Source organism: Pituophis catenifer, unplaced genomic scaffold, assembly GCF_029215685.1.
Source record: "Pituophis catenifer annectens isolate HBS135680 unplaced genomic scaffold, rPitCat1.0.hap2 SCAF_6, whole genome shotgun sequence".
Taxonomy (NCBI): Eukaryota; Metazoa; Chordata; class Lepidosauria; order Squamata; family Colubridae; genus Pituophis; species Pituophis catenifer.
This window is the reverse complement of record NW_027256886.1, coordinates 4,818,272-4,843,037: the sequence shown is the minus strand read 5'-3', so window position 1 is coordinate 4,843,037 and position 24,766 is coordinate 4,818,272. Positions and strand designations below refer to the sequence as shown.

The following is a 24,766-nucleotide window of genomic DNA, read 5'->3' as shown; positions in this document are numbered from 1 at the left end:
GGCCTCCCCCCAGGTAGTCCTGGACTTACAACGGTTCGTTTAGTGACAGTTTGAAGTTACAACGGCCCTGAAAAAAAGTGATTTTTCAGGGCCGTTGTAAACTTTGAACGGTCAAGTAAAGGAACTGTTGTAAATCGAGGACTACCTGTAATCTTCTCCGAGAATTTTGCTCCTTAAGAAAACAGCAATAAACCCTCACAATCGTCCCCATCCTCTCTTTAAGAAGATAAGTAGATGTCAATCATCTCCAGCTGGGAAATTACGGGAAGATGGGTCACCTTCAGGTTCTCTTGGGAAGAGAAAAGGGGTGACTTAATGTCGTGCAGCAAGGTTGTTTTTTCCTCCGAGAAACCATCACAAATACACACACACACACACCCCTCTGTGTCTTCCTTCCATGAAAGTACCAATTCTGCAGGAGAGAAAATGTGGGTTTTGGCAGAGTCAGGCCAACCAAGGGCTTCCCCACGTCAGCTGACCAAGCCGTGCTAATTCGAATGCAAGCCCTTTGACCCCTTCCTGTGCAGGTAGTCCTCGACTTACGACCATTCGCTTAGTGACCGACCGAAATCACACCTGCACAGCTGCAAAAGTGACTCGTGGCCGGGGTTTTTTTTTCACCTTTATAACCTTCGCAGCATCTCCAGGGTCAACTTCGGACACTCGGCAGCCGACTCTTATTTATGACGGCTGAAGCATCCCGGGGTCACACGATCCCTTTTTGCCACCTTCTGACGAAGTCAAAGGGGAAGCCGGTTTCACTTAACGACCGTCTTACTAACTTAAGCAACTGCCACCGTTCGCTTAACAACCGTGGCAGCAAAGGTTGTAAAATGGGGCAAAACTCCGCTTTGCTACCTCGCTTAGCAACAGAAATGCTGGCCTCAATTGTCGTCATTAAGTCGAGGACTATCTGTAATGCGATTTCCCTTTGATTTTCTGGGAACGGTTGCTGGTATAGATCTCACTTTTGCTCAATGTGCAATTTGCACAAGCTTCCCATCACCCCCATCCACCCCCAAAACCTTCCAAGTGAACAACCCCAAGCCAAGATCTCACACGGACATGTCGTCCAAGATACAGCTTTGTTTGCAGCTGAGTGGACTGACCCTTTTAATCATCATTTTCTCTTCTCTGGAACTAAACTCCTAATAGGATGGAAAAGAACATCAATTTGCTTGCTTGGCTTTATCCAAAGTCAAAGGCACTTATGGCCACGGGCTGGGCATGATCGGCATGCTAACGCCAAGGCCGCAGGATCCCCAATGCAGCCAACATTTGGCTGGGCAGTGCCTCTCTCTCCTTTTGCTCGCTGCAGGGATTCTGCTAGTGCAGCCAGCCTGGGGGACACCCCCACTCCCCAATTTTACTCCTGAAAAATCCTCACCAGGACAGGTGGGGATTGAATGCTCAACAGCCTGTACGAGAGGCTGGGACAGAGATAAGAACTGAGGCCCTCTGCATTCAACAATTTCAGGAGAGAGCGAGAGCAAGAGCAAGAGGAGAGCGAAGAGAGAAGGGAAGAGAGAGAGGGAGAGAAAAGAGAATAGAGAGAGAAAGGAGGAGAGGAGAGAGAGAAGAGAGTGGAGAGAAAGAGAGGAGAAAGAAAAGAGAAAGAGAGAAGGAGAGAGAAAAGAGAGGAGAGGAGTGTCAGGTTTCGATGTCATCTCAAATAAATTGCACTCCCAAACAATTAATCTTTGCTGAAATATTCCATTTATTGAGCATGACAGATCTGGCCCTGACTTCGTCGTAGCCGATACTAACCCTCTGACCCCCAAACCCCTCCCTTTCCGTTCCCCAATTCTCATCTTCTCATTGGCCATCTTCCAAGTCAGTCTCCCCAGCTCCTGACCTCACCCCACAGGAATGTTCCCCCCTCCCATCCCATCTCCTAGGGGATATTATATACAGAGAAAATAAGTAGGTGAAAAGTCAAGCCTCGTCTTTTTATGGCAGCATCAGAATGCTGACAAGGAGAGAGAAAAGAGAGGAGAAAGAAAAGAGGAGAAAGAAAAGAGAGAAGGAGAGAGAAAAGAGGAGAGGAGGAGAGAGAAAAGAAAGGAGAGAAAAAAGAGGAGAGAGGAGGAGAGAGAAAAGAAAGAGAGAAGGAGAGAAAAGAGGAGAGAGAAAAGAGAGGAGAGAGAAGGAGAGAGAAAAGAGAGGGGAGAGAAGAGAGAGAGAGAGAAAAGAGAATAGAGAGAAAGGAGGACAGGAGAAAGAGAAGAGAGGAAAAAGAGAATAGGAAGGGAAAGGAGGAGAGAGAAGAGAGTGGAGAGAAAGAGAGGAGAAAGAAAAGAGAGAGAAAAGAGAGGGGAGAGAAGAGAGAGAGAGAAAAGAGAAGAGAGAGAAAGGAGGACAGGAGAGAGAAAAGAGAGAGGAAAAAGAGAATAGGAAGGGAAAGGAGGAGAGAGAAGAGAGTGGAGAGAAAGAGAGGAGAGAGAAAAGAGAGAGAAAAGAGAGGAGAAAGGAGAAGAGGGAAGAGAAGAGAAGAGAAGAAAGGAGAGAAGAGAGATAGAAATTTATTACATTTATTTGCCATCTATCTCACCGTGGGGCTATTCTGGGTGGCTTACAACAATAAAAACCAACAAATATAAAAATAACAATAGCAAGGAATGAAATGACAAAAATAATCCGTGGAAGTGCAGTAGCATGAAATTTAAAAGATGGTATCAAATCCACCCTGCATGCGAAGGGTTAACAGGATTAAAGGCACCCTGTGCTTGTTATGGGGGCAGCCCCTCCAGCGTGGGTCCCCAAAGCTGTGCAGCTCCCCTGTTCTTCCCCTCTTCTATCCTGGCACGCTGATCTTGTATCGTGGGCACAGCTGGGCACTGCTTTACATAAGCACAGAAGCCACCGCTAAGACAGAGGCTGGAGGAATGGTTAAATCTCTCATTCAGTCAAAGGAAGAGATACAAGATATTTTTTTCCCTATGGGAAAATGCTACAAGGGCTACCTGTGTCAGAGATGGCCTATCCTGGTTAGCTTCAACTTAAATCACCGAATTATCAGTGCTCCCACCCGGATGGCTTCACCCAACATGTTAGGTCGCCACAAGTTTAATCAAGGTTAGGACTAAGCAAACTGGGCACATAGGACCGTATAAAAAGAGGCGTAGAATCTGCAGCAAATAGCCTCCCACCGGCCAGTACGCTCGCACAGAGAGGGCCTCCTCAGGGTGCCGTCCGCCAGACAATGTCGGCTGGCGACCCCCAGGGGGAGAGCCTACTCTGTGGTGGCACCTGCCCTCTGGAACGATCTACCCCCAGAGATACACACGATACCAGACCTCCGGACTTTTCGTCGGGCCCTGAAAACTCATTTATTTCACCTAGCCAGGCTGGCTTGATCCCATCCGTTTCGGTTTTAATTTGAAATTGGTTTTAATTGGGTTGTTTTAAATTGTGGGCCGAAATTATTTAATTACCTTTGAAACTGTTTTTTAAATTTTGTATGCTCTTGTTTTATCTCGGCTGTTCACCGCCCTGAGTCCTGCTGGAGAAGGGCGGTATACAAATCAAATCAAATAAATAAAAATAAATAAAATCATGTGAAGTATTAGTACCGCTTTATAAAGCTTTAGTAAGGCCACACCTGGAATACTTGCATCCAGTTTTGGTCCCCCACATTACAAAAAAGATGTTGAGACTTTGGAAAAAGTGCAAAGAAGAGCAACTAAGATGATTAAAGGCCTGGAGACAAAAAAAACATATGACGAATGGTTGCAGGATTTGGGTTGGGGTAATCTAGCGAGAAGAAGGCCTAGGGGGGAACATGATAGCAGTCTTCCGGTATTTGAAATCCAGCAGGTTCTGGAGAACAGGTAGCGGAAATTTTGAGTAGTTCAGAGAACCGGCAAATACTACCTCTGGCTGGCCCCAGAGTGGGGTGGGAATGGAGATTTTGCAGTATCCTTCCCCCAGGAATGGGGAGGGAATGGGGATTTTGCAGTATCTTTCCCCTGCCACACCCACCAAGCCACGCCACGCCCACCAAGCCACACCCACAGAACCAGTAATAAAAAAAATTGGATTTCACCACTGCTTCCCACCTAGCTACTAACAAGCAAAGCCAACGAGGGGAAGCCAAATCTGCTTAATGACCACATGATTCCCTTAACAACCGCAGTGATTGACTTAACAACGGTAATAAGTCGAGGACTACCCGTAATAACCATTCCAGGAAGCAACTGAACTGATTTCAACAGGTAAGGACTTCCTAAATTCTGAAGCTGGGAGGATGTGCTCATCACCTCCTCCCTTCCCCGTCCTTCCCCCCCCCTCCCCCCCGAATTGGAGTAAGCGGTGTCTGCATGCATTGCAAGCAAAGCATTTGATGTACCATGAAATTGTGGTCTCTCCCGGAACAGGGCCGGGCAGCCCTTTTAGGCTTCGGGCTAAGTTTTCATCTGGGCCACTGGACAGTGGTTCAATGATGTCTCCTTGCCAACCAATATGAGCAAAATACCCATCTGGCTTTTAAAGGGAGTTCAGGGCATGGATTTGTATGTTAGTCATTGAAGAAATGGGATAAGAGAGTATCGATGCCTTTACACGTTGGTGTTACACAACAGGATATAGAAAAACAATACTTGCAGTCTTCGGCTTACAACTGCTCGTTTAGTGACTGCTCACAGTGACAACAGCACTGACCATTTTTTCACACGACCGTTCTTTGCACCTTTCCCATGGTTTACGGGATCAGAAGTTGGAGGCTTGGCAACTGGCATGTACTTATGCCTGTTGCAGTGTCCAAGAATCTTGTTATCCCCTTTTGCAACCTTCTGACAAGCAAAAGACGAGGCTGCAGGGAGGCCTGCTAGGCCCAAAATGGGGCACGGGGGGGTGGGCACCCCCCACAGCCCGTCTTTGGTCCCAGGAGGCTGCAGGGAGGCCTGCTAGGCCCAAAACGCCCCTCCCCGCATGTGTGCTTGGACCCCCTGCCCCCCGGGCATGCGTGCGCATCTCCCACATGTGCCCCGCCCCCTGCAGATGTGCAGCAGAGACCCAAAAATCAGCTGGCCGGCGGGAGACGCACATGTATGTGTGCCATAGATTCGCCATCACGGTTATATGAAGTCTAAACTAAAAAAGATAGCTGAATGCAAAAAAGAAGGAACCTTCTATACAGGTAGTCCTTGACTTACGGCCACAATTGAGTCCAAAATTTATGTTGCTAAGTGAGACATTTCTCAAGTAAGTTTTGCTCTGTTTTACGACTTTTCTCACCATGTTTGTTAAGTGAATCTGGCCTTTCCCCTTGAATGTTGCCTGTCAGGACGTCGCAAAAGGAGATCTCGTGACTCTGGGACAGATGCAGCCGTCGTAAATACGAGTCCGTTGCCTGGAGTCTGAATTTTGATCATGTGACCACAGGGATACTGCAAGGGTCGGTCATAAGTTACTTTTTCCAGTGTCGTCGTAACTTCGGACGGTCGCTAAACGAAGTGTTGTAAATGGAGGACTACGTATATAATAATCAGTCCTGTGAAGGGATCACCGAGGGAGGTAAGGAAGGAAAACAGGGTTACAGGAAAATAAATCTCTTAGTTTAGATCAGTGTTTCTCAACCTTGGAAGCTTGAAGATGGGTGGACTTCAACTCCCAGAATCCCCCAGCCAGCGCTGCTGGCTGGGGGATTCTGGGAGTTGAAGTCCACCCATCTTCAAGCTACCAAGGTTGAGAAACACTGGTTTAGATGGAGCAATGAGAAGGAACAGTTTTTCCACTGAAGTTTTCCTAATTCCATTACTTCGGTAGATTCCCCACTGGATTCTACAGTTAAGAAGCAGAGAGGAACTTGTCTCCTTGCAAACTTGACCCAATCCTATCATAATATTTTTATTTACCGGATTTCTCCGTTGCTGCTGCTGCCGCCCAAAGAGCACGTGAGGATAAGAGAGGGCCGAAGCCAAGGGCAATGACAGCAAGGAGGTAGGGCCAAGTCAAAGCCAGGTCCGCCAAGTACAGAGGGACCATCAGCCAAAGAAGCATCATTAACTTAAGCCGGTCCAGGAAAAGGAAGGAAGGAAGGAAGGAGGGAGGGAGGGAGGGAGGGAGGGAGGGAGGGAGGAAGGAAGGAAGGAAGGAGGGAGGGAGGGAGGGAGGGAGGGAGGGAAGAAAGAAGGAAGGAAGGAAGGAAGGTGGGAGGGACAGAAGAAAGAAGGAAGGAAGGAAGGTAGGAAGGAAGGAAGGATGGAAGAAAGAAGGAAGGGAGGAAGGAAGGAAGGAAGGAGGGAGGGAGGGAGGGAAGAAAGAAGGAAGGAAGGAGGGAGGGAAGAAAGAAGGAAGGAAGGAAGGAAGGAGGGAGGGAAGAAAGAAGGAAGGAAGGAAGGAGGGAGGGAGGGAAGAAAGAAAGAAAGAAGGAAGGAAGGAAGGAAGGAAGGAAGGAAGGAGAGAAGAAAGAAGGAAGGAAGGAGGGAGGGAGGGAGGGAAGAAAGAAAGAAGGAAGGAAGGAAGGAAGGAAGGAAGGAGGGAGGGAAGAAAGAAGGAAGGAAGGAAGGAGGGAGGGAAGGAAGAAGGAAAGAAGGAAGGAGGGAGGGAGGGAGGGAAGAAAGAAAGAAGGAAGGAAGGAAGGAGGGAGGGAGGGACGGAAGAAAGGAAGGGAGGAGGGAGGGAAGAAGGAAGGAAGGAAGAAAGAAGGAAGGAAGGAAGGCAAGACAACCTCTTGCCTCTCTTCCTTATGAAAAAAAATGACCTGCCAAAGGACAACTCCTTCCCTATCCTGGGACAGGAATGAGCCAAACTGGGGGAGGGCAGGGGGGGTTGAGGGTGGGGGCGGCGCAGGGCAGGACAGACACTGAAAAATATAATGCAACGATTCAGCAAAAGGTATACAGGGTTTGTCCTATTCTAATTGTACCTGGTAAGTTCCCACATGATGTAAAGCAGGAGTGTCAAACTCGATTTCATTGAAGGCCGCATCAGGGTTTTGTGTTTGACCTCGGTGGGGTTGTGGTCAGCTGGCGAGGGTGGCCATGGCCAGCTCAATGTCACACAGGGGGCACCTGTGGTGGACAAGTGCTAAGGTAGGACTTCCCTCAGATCCTCCCTCCGTCTCATTATAATCTCCTTCCTTCCTTCCTTTTCTTCTTTTTCCTTCCCTCTTCCTTCTCCTTTCTTCTTCCTTTCCCTTTCCTTATTTTTCCTTTCTTGCTCTCTTCCCATCCTCTTCTTTGTCCTTCCCTCTTTCTTCTTCCTTCCTCTTTCCTTATTTTTCCTTTCTTGCTCTCTTCCCATCCTCTTCTTTGTCCTTCCCTCTTCCTTCTCCTTTCTTCTTCCTTCTCCTTTCCTTATTTTTCCTTTCTTGCTCTTTCCCATCTTCTTCTTTGTCCTTCCCTCTTTCTTCTTCCTTCCTCTTTCCTTATTTTTCCTTTCTTGCTCTCTTCCCATCTTCTTTGTCCTTCCCTCTTCCTTCTCTTTTCTTCTTCCTTCGCCTTTCCTTATTTTTCCTTTCTTGCTCTCTTCCCATCTTCCCATCTTCTTTGTCCTTCCCTCTTTCTTCTTCCTTCCTCTCTTCCCTTATTTTTACTTTCTTGCTCTCTTCCCATCTTCTTCTTTGTCCTTCCCTCTTTCTTCTTCCTTCCTCTCTTCCCTTATTTTTACTTTCTTGCTCTCTTCCCATCTTCTTCTTTGTCCTTCCCTCTTTCTTCTTCCTTCCTCTCTTCCCTTATTTTTACTTTCTTGCTCTCTTCCCATCTTCTTCTTTGTCCTTCCCTCTTCCTTCTCCTTTCTTCTTCCTTCCCCTTTCCTTATTTTTCCTTTCTTGCTCTCTTCCCATCCTCTTCTTTGTCCTTCCCTCTTTCTTCTTCCTTCCTCTCTTCCCTTATTTTTACTTTCTTGCTCTCTTCCCATCTTCTTTGTCCTTCCCTCTTCCTTCTCCTTTCTTCTTCTTCTTTCCTTATTTTTACTTTCTTGCTCTCTTCCCATCTTCTTTGTCCTTCCCTCTTCCTTCTCCTTCCTTCTTCCTTCCCCTTTCCTTATTTTTCCTTTCTTGCTCTCTTCCCATCTTCCCATCTTCTTCTTTGTCCTTCCCTCTTCCTTCTCCTTTCTTCTTCCTTCCCTTCTTTCCTTAATTTTTCCTTTCTTGCTCTCTTCCCATCTTCTTCTTTGTCCTTCCTCTTTCTGTCTCCTTTCCTGTCCCTTCTTGCATGCTCAAATGCAAAAGGGGAAAAACATTTCTCCTTTTGTTTTGTTTTTAGTTTGTTTTGCTAGCCCTCTATCAGCAAAAATGGGACCCTCCTGAGCTCCGTTTTCGCTGGCAGACGTACCACGGGCTGGACCTTTGCTGTTTTCAGGGCGGCCCCCAGGCCAGATCTAAACACCCCGTGGGTCGGATCCGGCCAGCGGGCCTTGAGTTTGACATCCCTGATGTAAAGGGAAGAGGGAATGGCTTTGAGCAGGGGTCTCCAACCCTGGTAACTTTAAGACTTGTGGGCTTCAACTCCCAGAATTCCTCAGCCAGCTGAGGAACTCTGGGAGTTGAAGTCCACAAGTCTTAAAAGTTGCTGAAGTTGGACACCCCTGGCTTTGAGGCACCAGCAGGAACAGCTGCAACCAAAACAACTGATTTTATTATCTCTGCGTATTTTAAACTGCAGTTTAGTTCTTTTTTTTTATTTTTAATTTGATTTATATGCCGCCCTTCTCCGGAGACTCAAGACAGCTTACAATGCATTAAGCAATAGCCTTCATACTTTTGCATATTTATACAAAGTCAGCTTATTGCCCCCACAACTGGGTCCTCAATTTTTTTTTTTTTTTAAATTTGATTTATATGCCGCCCTTCTCCGGAGACTCAGGGCGGCTTACAATGCTTTAAGCAATTTACCTACCTTAGAAAGGATGGAAGGCTGAGTCAACCTTGAGCCTGGTAAGATTCGAACCTGCAGTAATTGCAGGCAGCTGTGTTAATAACAGGGTGCTTAGACCACTGTACTACCAAGGCTCTTTTGTGTTGTTTGTGTGGAAGCGCTTATAGTTTCTAGGGGCTGCATTACGGCCTCTGCTGAGTCGTGAGCATGGTGATCCTACGGGTGTTTCTCAGTTCCTCTGAGTTCTCTGAAACGTTTTAAGTAAACTGAAAGACCCAGTAACAGAATAGAACCACAAAGTTGGAAGGGACCTTGGAGGTCTTCTAGTCCAACCCCCAGCTCAAGCATTTCTGTACCATGCTGTACCCCCTGCTGTACCATTTCAGACAAATGATTGTCCAATCTCTTCTTAAAAACCTCCGGTGTTGGAGCATTCACAACTTCTGGAGGCAAACTGATTACCCTATTTTTCGGACTATAAGACGTGCTTCCCCCCCACCAAAAAAAGTGGGTGGAAATGTCTGTGCGTCTTATAGACCGAATAGGGGCCCATTTCTGGCCTGCCGAATCTTCCGTGTGTCCTGTTCTCGCCCTCCCCGGCCCCCAGAAGAACTCTGCAGGCCAAAAACAGGCCCACTTTTGGCGAAAATGGGATGCACAAAGTGCTTCTGGGGGCCGAGGAGGGCGAAAACAGGATGCGCAGAGGGTTTGGGAGGCCAAAAACGGGACTGTTTTTGGCCTGCAAAGTGTTTCTGGGGGCCGGGGAGGGCGAAAACGGGACGCACAGAGGCCAAAATCTATTTTTTTTCTTGTTTTCTTCCTCTAAATCTAGCTACGCATTATAGTCCGGTGCGTCCTATAGTCTGAAAAATACGGTAATTGTCCTCACTGTTAGGAAGTTTCTCCTGAGCTTTAGGTTGCTGGTTAGCCCAAGGAGAAAAAAAACAGGAGTCATCTACAAGAGACAGTGTAAGGACTGCAACAGCCACTATTTGGACAGAAGGCTAGCAGAGCGCATCTATGAACATCAACTAGCAGTCAGAAAACAAGATGAAGATCCTTAATATCACAATGCAAGGACAGACTCAATCACAGTTTAACTGGGAAACTGTGAGCGTCCTAGAACAAGCTACGTCCCAAAGTACTAGGAAATTCCGGGAAGCTTGGTATCCCGACAAATCAGCCATCGACAGACACAGAAATATAAACCCATATTTAAAAACCATTCAAAACAGACAATAAAAAAGCTAAGAAACAAAAGGACATCCTCTCCAGCAGCCCACGTCCAGATAAGCGGGGATTAACACCAGGCAAAGGATCAAGCAGAAAAACAATACCCTAATCAAGGAACTACCAAAGAAGAAAATCAGACTGCCATCATCTTTGGCGTGGAAAGTTACTGTATGTAAACAAGGAGTAAATACCACACTCACTGGCACTGATGAGGTTAGTTGAGTAATGAAACATCGGCCAGAAACAACCAAGCAAAGAAAGAATTTAACAAATGTTAAATGTTCCCCTAAAACAGGGGTGTCAAACTCAATTTCACTGAGGGCCGCATCAGGGTTGTGTTTGACCTCAGAGGGCTGGGTGGGCGTGGCCAGCTCGATGTCACTCACATTGAGGGCGCCTGTGGTGACCCTGACCGCTCTGCCAGCGAAAACGTAGCTTGGGACGGCCACACGTGGCCCTCCTGAACTCCGTTTTCGCTGGTAGAGGATTGTAGAAGGCCGTTGTAGCTGGAAACAGAGTGTCAACTTGCAAAGCTTTCAAGTTGCATCTTTCGGCATCTTTCGGAAACTTGACACAGAGCTCAGGACAGTGGTGGGTTCCTCCTGGTTCGACCGAACTGGTAGCGGTGACGATATGACATCACCGAACCTGTTCTCTTTGTCCAGGAGCTGGGCCCTCCCGCCTGCCCCGGCGTTATTCCTACCTTATATTTCTTTATTTTTAGCCCAGCTTTTAGGCGCAGCATAGTGAATTGCCGCACCTCAGCTGGGCATATTCCTTCGAGCGCGTGCATGAAGAGAACCGGTAGTAAAGCCGGTTAGAACCCACCACTGGCTCAGGAGTGCCGTGCACGGCCCTCCCAAACACCGTTTTTGCTGGTAGAGGCACCGCAGGCTGGTCCTTTGCTGTGTCCAGATTGGCCCCCGCGGGCCAGATCTAAGCACCCTGCAGGCTGGATCCGGCTTGAGTTTGACACCCCTGCCCTAAAGCATACAATGATGGGAGGGTGGTGAATCTGAACAAAAATACTTGTATCACCAACCACACATTCTCATTTCAACGCATTTGTGTGAGCCCAGCCTATTTTTCTTGCAATTCTCACGTTGCAAAATTGCCGGTGGGGGAGGAATTAATGACTCAGCCTTCCATCCTTTCTAAGGTAGGTAAATTGAGGACCCAGTTGTGGGGGCAATAAGCTGACTTTGTATAAAATATACAAAAGTATGAAGGCTATTGCTTAACGCACTGTAAGCCGCCCTGAGTCTCCGGAGAAGGGTGGTATATAAATCAACTTTTTTTAAAAAAAATGAGCTTAAGCAGGCCTAATTAAGATGGAAATGACGCTCTCCTACCATGCCAACCAGAGATGGGTTTCACAGAATTTTACCACCAGTTTGCCGCGCACCGAAAATGTGAGCACGTGCCTTCCGTGCATGCACTTTTGCTCAAGCGCGTGGCTTGCATGCATGCACGCGGATTAGAAAACCTGGCTAAAGAGGATTGGCATAGCCCTGGGGTGGGCCGCGGGCAGGTCACCGTTACCGGTTCAAACCGACTGAATACCACCACTGATGCCAACTTCCTGCCAGCACCACCTACAATCAAGAGCATTTTGTCAATTTTGTCTCTGGGGGCTGTTTAATCAGGGGAGGGGGTTAAATAGTAGAGAATGGGGTTCAGCCACCTTGGAATTTGCATTTTCCACTTGGTACACCTGGGGCTTGTTAGATACAGATAATTCCTGACTGACCTCGTAGACAAAAAAATTGCTTCCACATTTCAGAAAGTTGGAAAGGAAGGGCAAAAACTCACTTAACAAATTTCTCATCTAGCAACATAAATTTTGGGCTCAATTGTGGTCGTCAGTTTATTTATTGGTTTGATTTATATGCCACCCTTCTCCGGAGATTCAGGGCGGCTTACAATGCGTTAAGCAATAGCCTTCATACTTTTGTATATACCTGCTTAGTAGGGCTTTCGGCCCCCCCCAAGCGGTGTTCTTTTTTATACAAAGTCAGCTTATTGCCCCCACAATCCGGGTCCTCATTTTACCTACCTCGGAAGGATGGAAGGCTGAGTCAACCTTGAGTTTGATGAGATTTGAACTCGCAGTAATTGCAGGCAGCTGGCAGCTAAGTGCTACTTAACAGCGCTTTAGTCCGCTGTTCCACCAAGGCTCCTTTGAGCCTTGTTGAGGAGTTGCCTGTAGTTATTTGGGAGTGTAGCTGCGGGGATCGTATTTTCTGACTGCCTCCTCACACTAGGCAGCAAGATGATGCAGCCAGAAAAAAAAATTCAATGGGTGTTCAACATTTTTAGCCCTTTCCACAGCTCTGCCTCACCATGTACACACCTGGAGCTGTGACCAAGTGGTCTTCTAAGATATTCTGGTCCTTTGCACTGGATCACGGAAATCAGATGGGAGAATATTGGGCTGAACCAAGATCCAGGTGGGTAAAAGCATATTTCTGAAAGCTTCCAACATCAAGAATTCGGGGGTAGATAAGGGCAATTAGCTCAGCACCTTTAAAAGACACTACAGTAGTGGCCAAAATTGTGGAAAACTTTTGGGAAAAGTGTATTTTCTAAAACTAGCTAATAACACCACTTTTTTTTCGGAGTAGTACTATAAAATTATATATCAATGGAAAGATAATTTAATCAAGAATGTAATGCAACAACTTTTATGAAGGATTTGCTATTAGAATAGCAGTTACAGGATAAAGAAGAAAAGTGAAACACGTAGAAAAAAATTATCACCATAGAAAAAATGAGATATACAAAAATTATCACCGTGTTAGTTAATACTTAGTTGGATAACCTTTAGCATGAATTATGGCCTTAACAACGTCTTCCCATGGAGTGAACCAAGTCTTTGAGTTCTGCAGCTGTTCTAATGTGAAACCAAGATTGAAGAATTGCTTCTATTAACTGAGTTTTACTGCTGGGTCGCTTCTGACTAACAAGTTTCTTTAGTCGGCGCCATAGATTTTCAATTGGGTTAAGGTCTGGGCTATTCCCAGGCCATTCCAGTAGTGGAATATGATTATCTTGAAACTCCAAAAAAAAAGGGCTATTATTAGCCATCAAACCTCAAAAATACATTTTCCCCAAAAGGTTTCCACGATTTTTGGCCACTCCTGTATATTATTAAAAGCTGAAAGGTTTGATTGAGGACCAGAAATGTGAAGAGATTGAGAGAAAAGGGCACTCTTTTTTTTCGTGCATCACGCTAATAAACTATTCACTGTCAAATGGAAGCAAAAAACAGTTTTTTGACTACTTGCTTTTTGCACTAGAATAGCAACATGTCTAAAAACGAGCTGAAGAGCCCGTTTTCCGTGCCGAACACCATCTGTTGACTTAAATTGAGGGGACGAATCGAACCCACAATCCTACTGTTTGGATACTCCCACTGAAGGATTAAAAATGGCGCTGTGGGTGTAAAACGTGTCAATAGGCCCAAGTCGATTTCTGTGCCACCGACAGGCAGTCCTTGACTTACGACGGGTCGCTGTTCAAAGTTACAATCCTGGGAGGGTGGGGGTATTTACTGTGTTTCCCCCAAAATAAGACCCTGTCTTATTTCTTTTTTTTAATCCAAAATAAGCGCTTGGCCTTATTTTCGGGGAGGACTTATTATTTTGGGGCGCGTGGAGCAAGATGGGGATCCTCTTGCCGTCTTACCTGATTTCCAGCTCTGTTTCCCTAACCCTAACCAGAGGAAATGGTGGGGACCGGCTGTGCATGCATTTAAATATTTTTTGGGGAGGGCTTATTATCAGGGGAGGGCTTATTTTCAGGGAAACACGGTATGATCCAGTTCTGAGGTTCCAATTGCTGGGTACCCCACTCTGGTCACGTGACTGCAGGCTGGGAGCTCGGCAACCGGCCTGCGTTTATGGCCATTTGCAGCATCCCATAGTCACATGGCCTCATTTTACTCATTTTCCTCGCCAAAACCAGGAAACTATGGGTTCACTTAACAACTGATGGCCAACTCTGTGGCCGAGAGAGACAATTGGGGAGTTTGGCTCCAGTTTACTACCTTTCTTGTCACCATCGTTACGTGAATCGCCGCAGTTGTTAAGTTGGTCACATAGTTGTTAAATGAATCTGGTTTCCCCGTTGTCTTTCCTTGTCAGGTCGCTAAAGGCAATCATGTGACCCTGGGGCAGGGGTGAAATGCTCCTGGTGTGGACCGGATTGCCCAATCCGGTAGCGATGGCGGCGGGTGGTTCGGAGAACCGGTAGCAAAAATCCCTTCCCCCCCCCCCCCAATGCCCAGCTGAGCTGCGCAATCATCAGAGACTTTTTTTTTATTTTTAAAAGCATTTTTTCTACAACCTCTTCGGCCGAAAAAATGCTTTTAAAAGTAAAAAAAAAAAGCCTCTGATGATCGTGCGGCTCAGCTGGGATCGTCAGAGGCTTTTAAGAGCATTTTTTCTACAACCTCTTCGGCCGAAGAGGTTGTAGAAAAAAAAAGTTTTTTTAAAAGAAAAAAAGCCTCTGCCGATCAGACAACTCAGCTGGGATTGTCAGAGGCTTAAAAAAGTATAAAAAGCCTCTGCCGATCAGGCAATTCGCTGGGATCATCAGAGGCTTAAAAAAAAAGAAAAAGCCTCTGCAGGTCAGACAAGTCAGCTGGGATCGTCAGAGGCTTTTTAAAGCATTTTTTTACAACCTCTTCGACCGAAGAGGTTGTAGAAAAAATGGTTTTAAAAGTAAAAAAAAAAAAAAAAAAGGTGGCCATGCCCACTGAGTCATATTACCCCACCACCAAGCCACGCCCACAGAACCGATAGTAACAAATTTTACATTTCACCACTGCCCCGGGGGATGCTGCAGGCGTCATAAATACGAACCGATTGCCAAGCGCCCGAATTTTGATCACGTGACTGTGGGGGAAATGCTGCAATGGTTGTGCGAAGAACGGCCGGAAGTCACTTTTAAAAAAAAAGTTTGAATGGTCACTAAACAAAGGGTTGTAAATTGAAGATTTTCCTCTGAAAACTTGTTAGGATATGGTATAAGTCTAACAAGTTATCCAGGCAATATATGTATTCTATAACTTTATAAATGTATTCTGTAACTTTAAATGTAATGCTGAGTAATTGTACTGCTGAGTCATTGTAATGACTGACTGCTGACTGAATGCTAACTGCAATTATCCTAATTGTACTGTTGAGTCATTGCACTGCTGACTTCACTTATCTTAAGTGGATAATTACTATAGCTGAGCTATAGTCATTGTTGGACCTGCTCTCATCTTTGCTTGACTTGCTGCTTGACTGGAACTGTTGGTTGGAACTGTTACTGTTATGTGTGAAGACGTGGATGGATATGCTACCATCGTGATTTGTTACCAGCGTTGAATTGCTGTTTATTACCAACTGCTGTTCGTCTGGTAAGAAGATATCTGTAACTTCGGATTGATTTGAATGGCTAAAGACTTGGATTGACTAAAAGACTATGCAATTGTTTTTCACTACAAAGTAAAAGCTTTGTTAAACCAGTTTGTATGTATTGTATTCATTGCTCTCAGTACCGTTTCTCTGTGCACTTACTCTGCTGGTTGGTAACACAACAATATCCTGAACAAAACTAATCTCCTTTTTAAGATTGCCCAAATCCTTGTCCTTTACTTCACCCTTGGTTTTTGTTTTCTTTTCTGACATTCTTTTAACACCCGCCTACGTTTTTCTTCCTTGCTCCCATATGTTCGAGATAGTTTGATGGCGATTTTGGTGACTCGGAGCTTGTCATCCCATATTACACTGTGCAAGGTTTTAGGCTGTCGCAGATGCACTTACACAAGATCCTGGGCTTAGCGGCTGCCTTCTGTTACTCCATTAGCAGAAAACCAGTCAATCATTTCCCTTCTTTCGGGTTTGTTTTTTATAACCCTGGTTGAAAAAAGCCGAAAACAGTTAACTGCGCGATCACTTCAGGTGTCCAGGTTATGAATACAGGCCTGAGGTGAATTAAATGCCAAGTTTAATGCTGTTGTACAGAGCTACAGAGGGGAAAAACCCCCTAAATAACCCACATAGCAAAATGCAATTATTATATTTTGAAAGAAAAGGAGTTTTCAGCCAAGTAAGCGTTAATAAACCCTAGATGTACTTGGAGAGCGTTTTCCTGGAGTTCTATAGCATCCGGTGTAGAAAATACATTTTGTCCCACATTTAAGATGATGGATTAGCACAACCGTTCTTTGTTTGACCCAGTTACCCCTTTTCCTAGTCTAAATGTCATTATCGCTCCCGCCCTCCCACGAAAGAAACAGGCTCTGTGGTTTTACTCAAGGGACTCAGTGGCAGCAGGCCCAAACTGGACTCATGCATAAGCAATATGATATTTTAAATTTGATTTTTAATTATATGACAATCAATATTGGAGAGTCGGTTTGGTGTAGGGATTAAGACGCTGAGCTGGAGACCAGGAAACTGTGAGTTCCAGTGCTGCTTTAGGCATAAAAGCCAGTTTGGGTGACTATGGGCCAATCACCAGGAGACTGGGAGTTCTAGCACGGGTGAAATTCAAAAATTTTCCCTACCGGTTCTGTGGGTGTGGCTTGGTGGGAGAGACAGGGGAAGGATACTGCAAAATCCCCATTTCCTCCCAACTCGTGGGGGGAAGGATACTGCAAAAGAGCTGAGGTGGCACAGTGGTTAGAGTGCAATACTGCAGCTACTTCAGCTGACTGCTAGTTCAGCGGATCAGTGGATCAAATCTCACAGGCTCAAGGTTGACTCAGCCTTCCATCCTTCCGAGGTGGGTAAAATGAGGACCCAGATTGTTGGGGGCAATATGCTATTTAGTATACTGTCGATTGTTGTAAGCCGCCCAGAGTCCTCGGAGAGTGGGTGGCATAGAAACACGAATAATTATTTATTTATTTAAATTTATTTAAATTTCTCATTAAAATTTATTAATAAATAAATAAATAAATAAAATCCCCCATTCCCACCCTACTCTGGGGCCAGCCAGGGGTGGTATTTGCCGGTTCTCCAAACTACTCAAAATTTCTGCAATCGATTCTCCAGAACCTGTTAGAACCTGCTGAATTTCACCCCCGAGTTCTAGTCCCACCTTAGGCATGAAAACTGGCTGGGTGACTTCGGGCCAATCCCCAGGAGTCTGTAGTCCTCGATTTGCGACCACAATTGAGGCCAGAATTTATGTTGCTAAGTAAGAAATATGTTAAGGGAGTTTTACCCCGTTTTATGATTTTTCTTGGTACATTTATTAAGTGGATCACTGCAGTTGTTAAATTAGTAACATGTTTGTTAAGTGAATCTGGCATCCCCATTGACTTTTTTTTTTTTTTTTTTTGAATTTGTATACCGCCCTTCTCCCTGAGGACTCAGGGCGGTGAACAGCCAAGTAAAAACATCAAGTACAAATATTAAAATACAACTTTGCTTGTCAGAAGGTCACAAAAGAGGATCACGTGACCCCAGGACACTGCAAAGGTCATAAGTGTGAAAACCAGTTGACAAGCATCCGAATGTAAGATCATGGGGATACTGCAACGGTCATAAGTGTGAAAAAATGATCACAAGTCCCTCTTTTGCAGTGTTGTAACTTCGGTCACTAAACGGACTGTCGCAAGTCGAGGACTCTCTGCAGATGGTGTGCGCATCTTAAGCTAGCATGGTTTCCAAGGCTTCCTAAAAACAGGAGGTTTAAGAAAATTGTGGCAAATCGCAGAGGCTAATAAGCCTAATATAGGAAATCTTCCCAAAGCCATTTTAATTTTAAATCTATTGTATCTGAGTGAGCTTACAGGCTGCTTCGCTCGTGGACTCCGAGCAGCGTCCATTCCAACCTTGTGGTGAACTGCGTTTAAAAGCTATACAGTGAAAAGGAAAGAAATCGATTGGATTACCCAAGCAACAGAGGACGGGGAACAATCATTACAATCATAAAACCCCACATTCCAGCTTCCAAGACGTGATGGAATTACCAGGTTTTAATGACCTTCCTAGAAAACAAAGAGGGAAGCCACTGCTAGCAGGCTCTGGAAGAAATGTTGACAGCCCCATTAATGAGGAAAAGAGGAAACAAGCAGCCAAGAGTATAACGGGGTTGGAAGAGACCTTAGAGGTCTTCTAGTCCAACCCCATGCCCATGGGAAGAGAACCCTCTATGATTCCAGACTTTCTTGGGGCTTGGTGGGATGACACCCAGAATAACACAACGGAATAACATAGTTGGAAGGGACCTTGGAGGTCTTCTAGTCCAACTACCTGTTCAAGCAGAAAACCCTATACTGTTTCAGACAAGTGGTTGTCCAACATTGTAGGAAGTTAGCACCCACCCCTTTCCTAGAAGAATGAAATATTTTAGAAAATATTAAAAAGGCAGAATATTATGTTTCCCTGGATGAGAAATGGAGAAGCATGTTTTAAAGACGAAGCAGCTCCCACCTTCTTGCACCCCACCCCCCACCCTTTGTCAATGGGCCGGAGGCAGAAACTCAATTCCCTCCCATCTTTATCAATGGACCATCATCTGCAACACAATAGGACCCATCTAGCAACAGAAACTCACCACATGGCACCTGGGAAGATTACATCAGCCAGCAAGGCTAGCTAAGACCCCCACCCCCTGGGAGTCTGACAACCAATCAGGATACTCTTTCTGGGCCCCAGGAAGTTCAAAGCCAGAGAGGGCATAAAACCCGGGGACTCACTGCGTCTCGCTCCTTTTCTGTTCAGGAACTCAAACCATGTGATCCTGTCCACCATTAAACCATCTTTCCAAGCAGTCTCCATGTTTCCAGTATCTCTTCCCCCACTTGGAGCTGAACCCAGAAGGATATTTCTTCTAATATCATCTTCTTAAAGACTTCCAGTGTTGGAGCATTCACAACTTCTGGAGGCAAGTTGTTCCACTGATTAATTGTTCTCATTGTCAGGAAACTTCTCCTTAGTTCTAGGTTGGTTCTCTCCTTGATTAATTTCCATCCATTCCTTCTTGCCCTGAGGTGCTTTGGAAAATAGCTTGACCCCACCTCTTCTTTGGCAGTACCTCAAATATTGGAAAACTACTATTGTGTCACCCCTACTTCCCCTTTTCATTAAACTAGACATACCCAATTCTTGCAATCATTTTTTCATATATTTTAGCCAAGAATCATCTTTGTTGCTCTTCTCTGAACTCCACCAAGGGACTAGCTGGGGAGGAGGGGAATTTGAGGGGACCCAGTGTAGGAAGTTAAACCCCATCCCTCTCCTAGAAAATGAAATATTTTAGGAAATATTAAAAGGGCAGAATATTTCCCCCTAAAAGGGAGGCAGAAACTCATTCCCCAGCCACCTTTGTCAATGGGCCATCAAGGCTGAGCCAGCTCATCTGCAACACAAAAGACGTAATAGGACCCATCTAGCAACAGAAACTCACCACATGGCACCTGGGAAGATTACATCGGCCAGCACTCAAACAAGCCTGGGACACAGTCAATGCCTACAAAGTTAGCTAAGACCCCCTGGGAGTCTGACAGCCAATGGGATACATTTTGTACACGGGAACAGGAAACACTAAGATGGGGCCCAACAGAGGGCATAAAATCAAGGCACTCCCAGCATCCTTCCTTTTTCTAAATAAATAAATAAATAAATGTTTATTGTCATTGTACACGTATACACAGTATATCAATACACACTCCCACCCACCACAAATTCCCCACCCCTAAAACCACCCAAACATCCACACAACAGACCAAGTAATGCTGTCCAACAGCTCACTGATGGTGGCCCTTTCGTTCATCGTTGAGTGCAATTATAGCTCTGGGATAAAAACTATTCAGAAAATGTGCGGTCCGAGTTTTAATTGTTCTGTATCTTCTGCCAGAAGGCAACAGTCCAAAAAGATTGTAAGCAGGATGGGAAGAGTCTCTGAGAATGTTGTGCAACTTCCTCAAACAGCAAGATGTGAAGATGTCGTCCAGGGCTGGTAGCTGGAGCCTGATGATATTCTGGGCAGTTTTAATGATTCTCTGTAGAGCCTTTTTGTTCACTGGAGAGCTGCTCCCATACCATGCAAGAATGCCGTATGTCAGGACACTCTCAATGGTGCTGCGATAGTAGGACAGAAGTAGATGCTGAGATAGATTTATCTTCCTGAGCATTTCTGCTCAGGAACTCAAGCCATGTGATCCTGTTCATCAATTAACTTTCTTTCCAAGCAACTTCCATGAATCCAGTGTCTTTTTCCTCACTTGGAACTGAACCCAGAAGGATATTTCTTCCAACACCAGAGTATGGAGTGGAGGTGGTAGCAAAATGGCCTCCTTAACAAGCTTGCCTAGATTTATTTTATTTATTTATTTATTTTTATTAGGCTTATATGCTGCCCTATCTCCAACGGACTCAGGGCGGCTCACAACAATAAAACCACAATAATCCATTATACAAAGTTAAAATGCCTAATTAAATCAAACAAAGCTTAAAAAACCCATATAAAACCCCATCAGTCCAGGCTTGGAGACTCAAATAGCCAAGTTTTTAATTCGCGGCTAAAGGTGCAAAGGTCAGGTGCCAACTGGAGCCCCAAGGGGAGTTGATTCCAGAGGGTGGGCGCGCCCACAGAGAAGGCTCTACCCCTGGGGGCCGCCAGCCGACATTGTCTCGCCGACGGCACCCTGAACAGGCCCTCCCTATGGGCGCGAACCGGGCAATGGGATGTTGTTGCTGGCTGCAGGTGGTCCGCCAAATATTCTGGACCTAAGCCATGTAGGGCTTTATAGGTTATCACCAGCATCTTGAATCTCACCCGGAGGGCAACCGGTAACCAGTGCAGGTCGCGCAGGAGAGGTGTTACATGGGAGTATCAGGATTCTCCCATCACAACCCGCACGGCTGCATTTTGCACCAGCTGAAGCCTCCATGTCTATGGAGATTCTCAGTCACCCAGATCATGGTTGCCCCCAGGGTGGATAAAAATCAATGATTTTTTTAAAAAAATCAAAAAAATCAGATTTTTTTGAATTTAAATCAGATTTTTTTGATTTAAATCGGATTTTTTTTTTAATTTTTATCGAATTTATTTTAATAAAAAACTTTTGGGGTAAAAATCTATCGTAAGATAGTTTTCTATTTTAAGATACATAAATAATTTAGTTTATTCAGCATGAAACGGAGCTTAGTTATGTAGCAGGAGGCTGTATATTCTGCAACACTGGGACTATCGGTGAGTCAACAGTGGGTCAAAGGAGTAGCAGAGATGGCAGTTGCCCTTTAAAAATTATGATTTAAATCGAGTTGATTTAAATCAAGCCTTTTTACTAGTGATTTAAATCATGATTTAAATTGTGATTTAAATCAACTCGATTTAAATCAAATCCACCCTGGTTGCCCCAAAGGTGCAGTTTTTTCAAGAGGCAACTGGACTTTCTGATTTTTCTTTGAAGGCGTTTCGCTTCTCATCCAAAAAAGCTTCTTCAGCTCATCCAAGAAGGAGGCGAAGAAGCTCCTTGGATGAGAAGCGAAACATCTTCAAAGAAAAAAAAAACAGAAAGTCCAGTTGCCTCTTGAAAAAAAAGCACCTTTTGGGACAAACTTGCCCAGAATCACTGGCCGGAGTGGACACCTTTCTCAGGCCAACGGGGGACAAATTTGATGTGAGTTTTCACATTTCTCCCACTTGGAGCCAAAGGAGCAGGCTAAAAAAAAAAACAAAACTTTGGAGACTTTTGCAGCAAGGGAAAAAAAGGAAACTGGGGAGGGGAGGGTGGAATGATGACTAAAACAAAATAAAAACCCATCTTTCTCCCTTCCTGGAGCACGTGGATGGCAAACACGTGTAAACACAAACACACACACGCCTGACTCCCTCTTCCCCCCCCCCAGGCAAATTCAATATGGTTGCCGCAGCTCAATTAGCATCCCCGAGAAAACCTTCCTTGTCCCTCCTCCCCCCCTCACCTAGTCAATACCGCCAGTCAGGGATGGGGGTTGCCATGGAAACAGGGAGAGCCAGCCTGGCGGATTTTTTCCCCCCCTGGGGAGGGCAGGGAAGAAACCTCCAGCTAATGAGATGCAAACTGGGGAAGGGGGAAAAAAAAGTGGGGAAGTTGGACAACTGAGAGAAAATGGCGGAGGGGGGGGTTTGTATAAAAGGATAAATTGCACCTCCTCCACCCGTCACCCCGTGAAACAGATTGCACCCCCTTCAAAAAAAAAAAAAAAACTTGCAAAGCCAGGCTTGGGGGAGGGGAAGGGGAAGGGGAAGGGGGGGCACTTTTTTTGGCAGATCCATAGCTGGTTCCTTCCCGCTCTAAATCCCTTGTCAGGGTTGCCAGGCGCTTCCCCGGAGGGCTGCACCCTTCATCAGAAACCTAAAGAGGCCTGATTGGAGTGAAAGGCCCGCCATCTGCAAGCTGCTATTTATGACAGAGAAACGTTGCCGTGGCAACAGCAGGCAGCTGTGCTTTGTTTTGGTGGCGGTACAAAGGGGGGGGCAGGACCAGAGGAAGCGGGCGGGTTTTTTTTTGGCAATGGAGGGAATCTCTTCAAAACGAGGACGGCCGCCCCGCAGGTGCACCAAACACGCTGGGCTTCCTTTGCCAGCCTCTAAAATGTATTTATTTATTTTATAAAATTTGATCGGCTTGGGATGATTGATCCCCGGTCCCCTTTCTGCCTGGAAACTTGCTCAATGGGCGCCCTCGTAAAAGACTTTCCTAGCTCAACTTCTGGAAGGACACCGGAATCCATCCATCAGCCAAACTTTTCCTGCTTGCCAAAAGGATGCCAAGCTAGGAACGGCACGGGCGATCTCCACCAAAAGGGCCGCCCAGATCACTCGGATCTTGTCGTCGCTTCCCAATGTTGTGCCAAGAGGAAGAAGGTGGGATCTGGGCGGGGGCTTCGATGTCCCCTGTTGGGCTCAAACAAAAAAGCCAATGCAATCCTAAATTGCATTAACAGGGAAAAAAGAGGGGGGGGGCGCGTGTCAACCTGTTCTCCAAAGCACCTGAAGGCAGGATAAGAAGCAATGGAAGGAAACTAATCCAGGAGAGAAGCGATCTAAAACTAAGGAGATGTTTCCTGACAGTGAGAACAATTAATCAGCCTCCAGAAGTTGTGAGTGCTCCAACACCGGACGTTTTTAAGAAAAGATTGGATAACCATTTGTTTGAAATGGTATAAGGTCTACTGCCTAAACAGGGGGTTAGACTAGAAGACCTCCAAGGTCCCTTCCAACTCTGTCTATTCTATTCTATTCTATTCTATTCTATTCTATTCTATTCTATTCTATTCTATTCTATTCTATTCTATTCTATTCTACTCTACTCTACTCTACTCCTCTACCCTACCCTACCCTACCCTACCTTACCCTATTCATGTGAGGTACTAATACCGCTCTATAAAGCCGTAGTAAGATCACACCTAGAATACTGCATCCAGTTTTGGTCACCACACTATAAAAAAGATGTTGAGACTCTAGAAAAAGTGCAGAGGAGAGCAACCAAGATGATTAGGGGATTGGAAGCTAAAACATACAATGAATGGTTGCAGGAGCTGGGCATGGCTGGTCTAATGAAGAGAAGGACCAGGGGAGACATGATAGCAGTCTTCCAATATTTGACGGGCTGCCACAGAGAGGAGGGGGTCAAGTTATTTTCCAAAGCACCTGAAGGCCAGACAAGGAATAACGGATGGAAACTGATCAAGGAGAGATTCAAGCTAGAAATAAGGAGAAATTTTCTGACAGTGAGAAGAATCAACCCATGGAACAGAAGTTGTGGGAGCTTCATCACTGGAGGCTTTCAAGAAGAGGTTGGACTGCCATCTGTCAGAAATGGTGTAGGGTCTCCTGCTTGGGCGGGATGATCTACAAGTTCCCTTCCAACTCTTTTATTCTAAATACTTCTAAATCCCAAATTCAGGTAGTCCTCGACATTCGTTTAGGAACATCTGAAGTTACCACGGCACTGAAAAAAATGACTTATACTACTTCCATGTCAGTGCTTCTGGGATGAAAGGTGTCAAGTTTCCGAAAGATGACCATGATCCAAACTTCAAAGGAAATATATTCATTTATTAGGAGCAACATTCCGGCAATACTCGGATGCAGTTAGGACTGATCCTACGTAGATTTACGTTCCCCTATGACCCTGTCTCTCCCCTCCTCTCTGGCCATGTCATAAATCATCTATTGGTGACATCATCTTGTCCAGGGAACGCCCAGTTGGAGGCTCCTTTTGTGTCCCCGTGAAGAGACCATTTTTCATACTTATGACCACTGCAGCATTCCCATGGTCACGTGATCAAAATTTGCATGCTTGGCATTTGGTTCATATTTATGACGGTTTGGAGGGCCCCGGGTATGTGTGTGTGTGTCACATGATCCCCTTTGGCAACTTTCTGACAAGCCAAGTCAATGGGGAAGCCAGGTTCACTTAACAACCGTGTTACTAACTTAACAACTGCAGTGATTCACTTAACAGCAGCAGTAAGAAAGATCATAAAATGGTGGCAAAATTCACCTAACAACTTTCTCGCTTAGCAATGGAAATTTCCAGTGGAAAGGCCGGCTGTGGAATTCTGGGAATTGAAGTCCGCACCTCTTAAAGTTGGCAAGTGAAAAACACTGCTGTAAATGATCAAGAAAACAACCATGTAGGTAGCAGAGACAGAGACAGACTTCAGAGGATAATTAGAACTGTAAAAAAAAACAATGGCTACCAACCTGCCTTCTAT

General features: G+C 45.5%; 1 protein-coding gene across 1 annotated transcript in view; it reads right to left on the bottom strand.

The window, feature by feature from the left end:
- Positions 1-24,766, bottom strand: part of EEF1AKMT4 (EEF1A lysine methyltransferase 4) — a 43,438-nt gene that overhangs the window by 2,809 nt on the left and 15,863 nt on the right. The gene's annotated exons all lie outside the window — the stretch shown is intronic.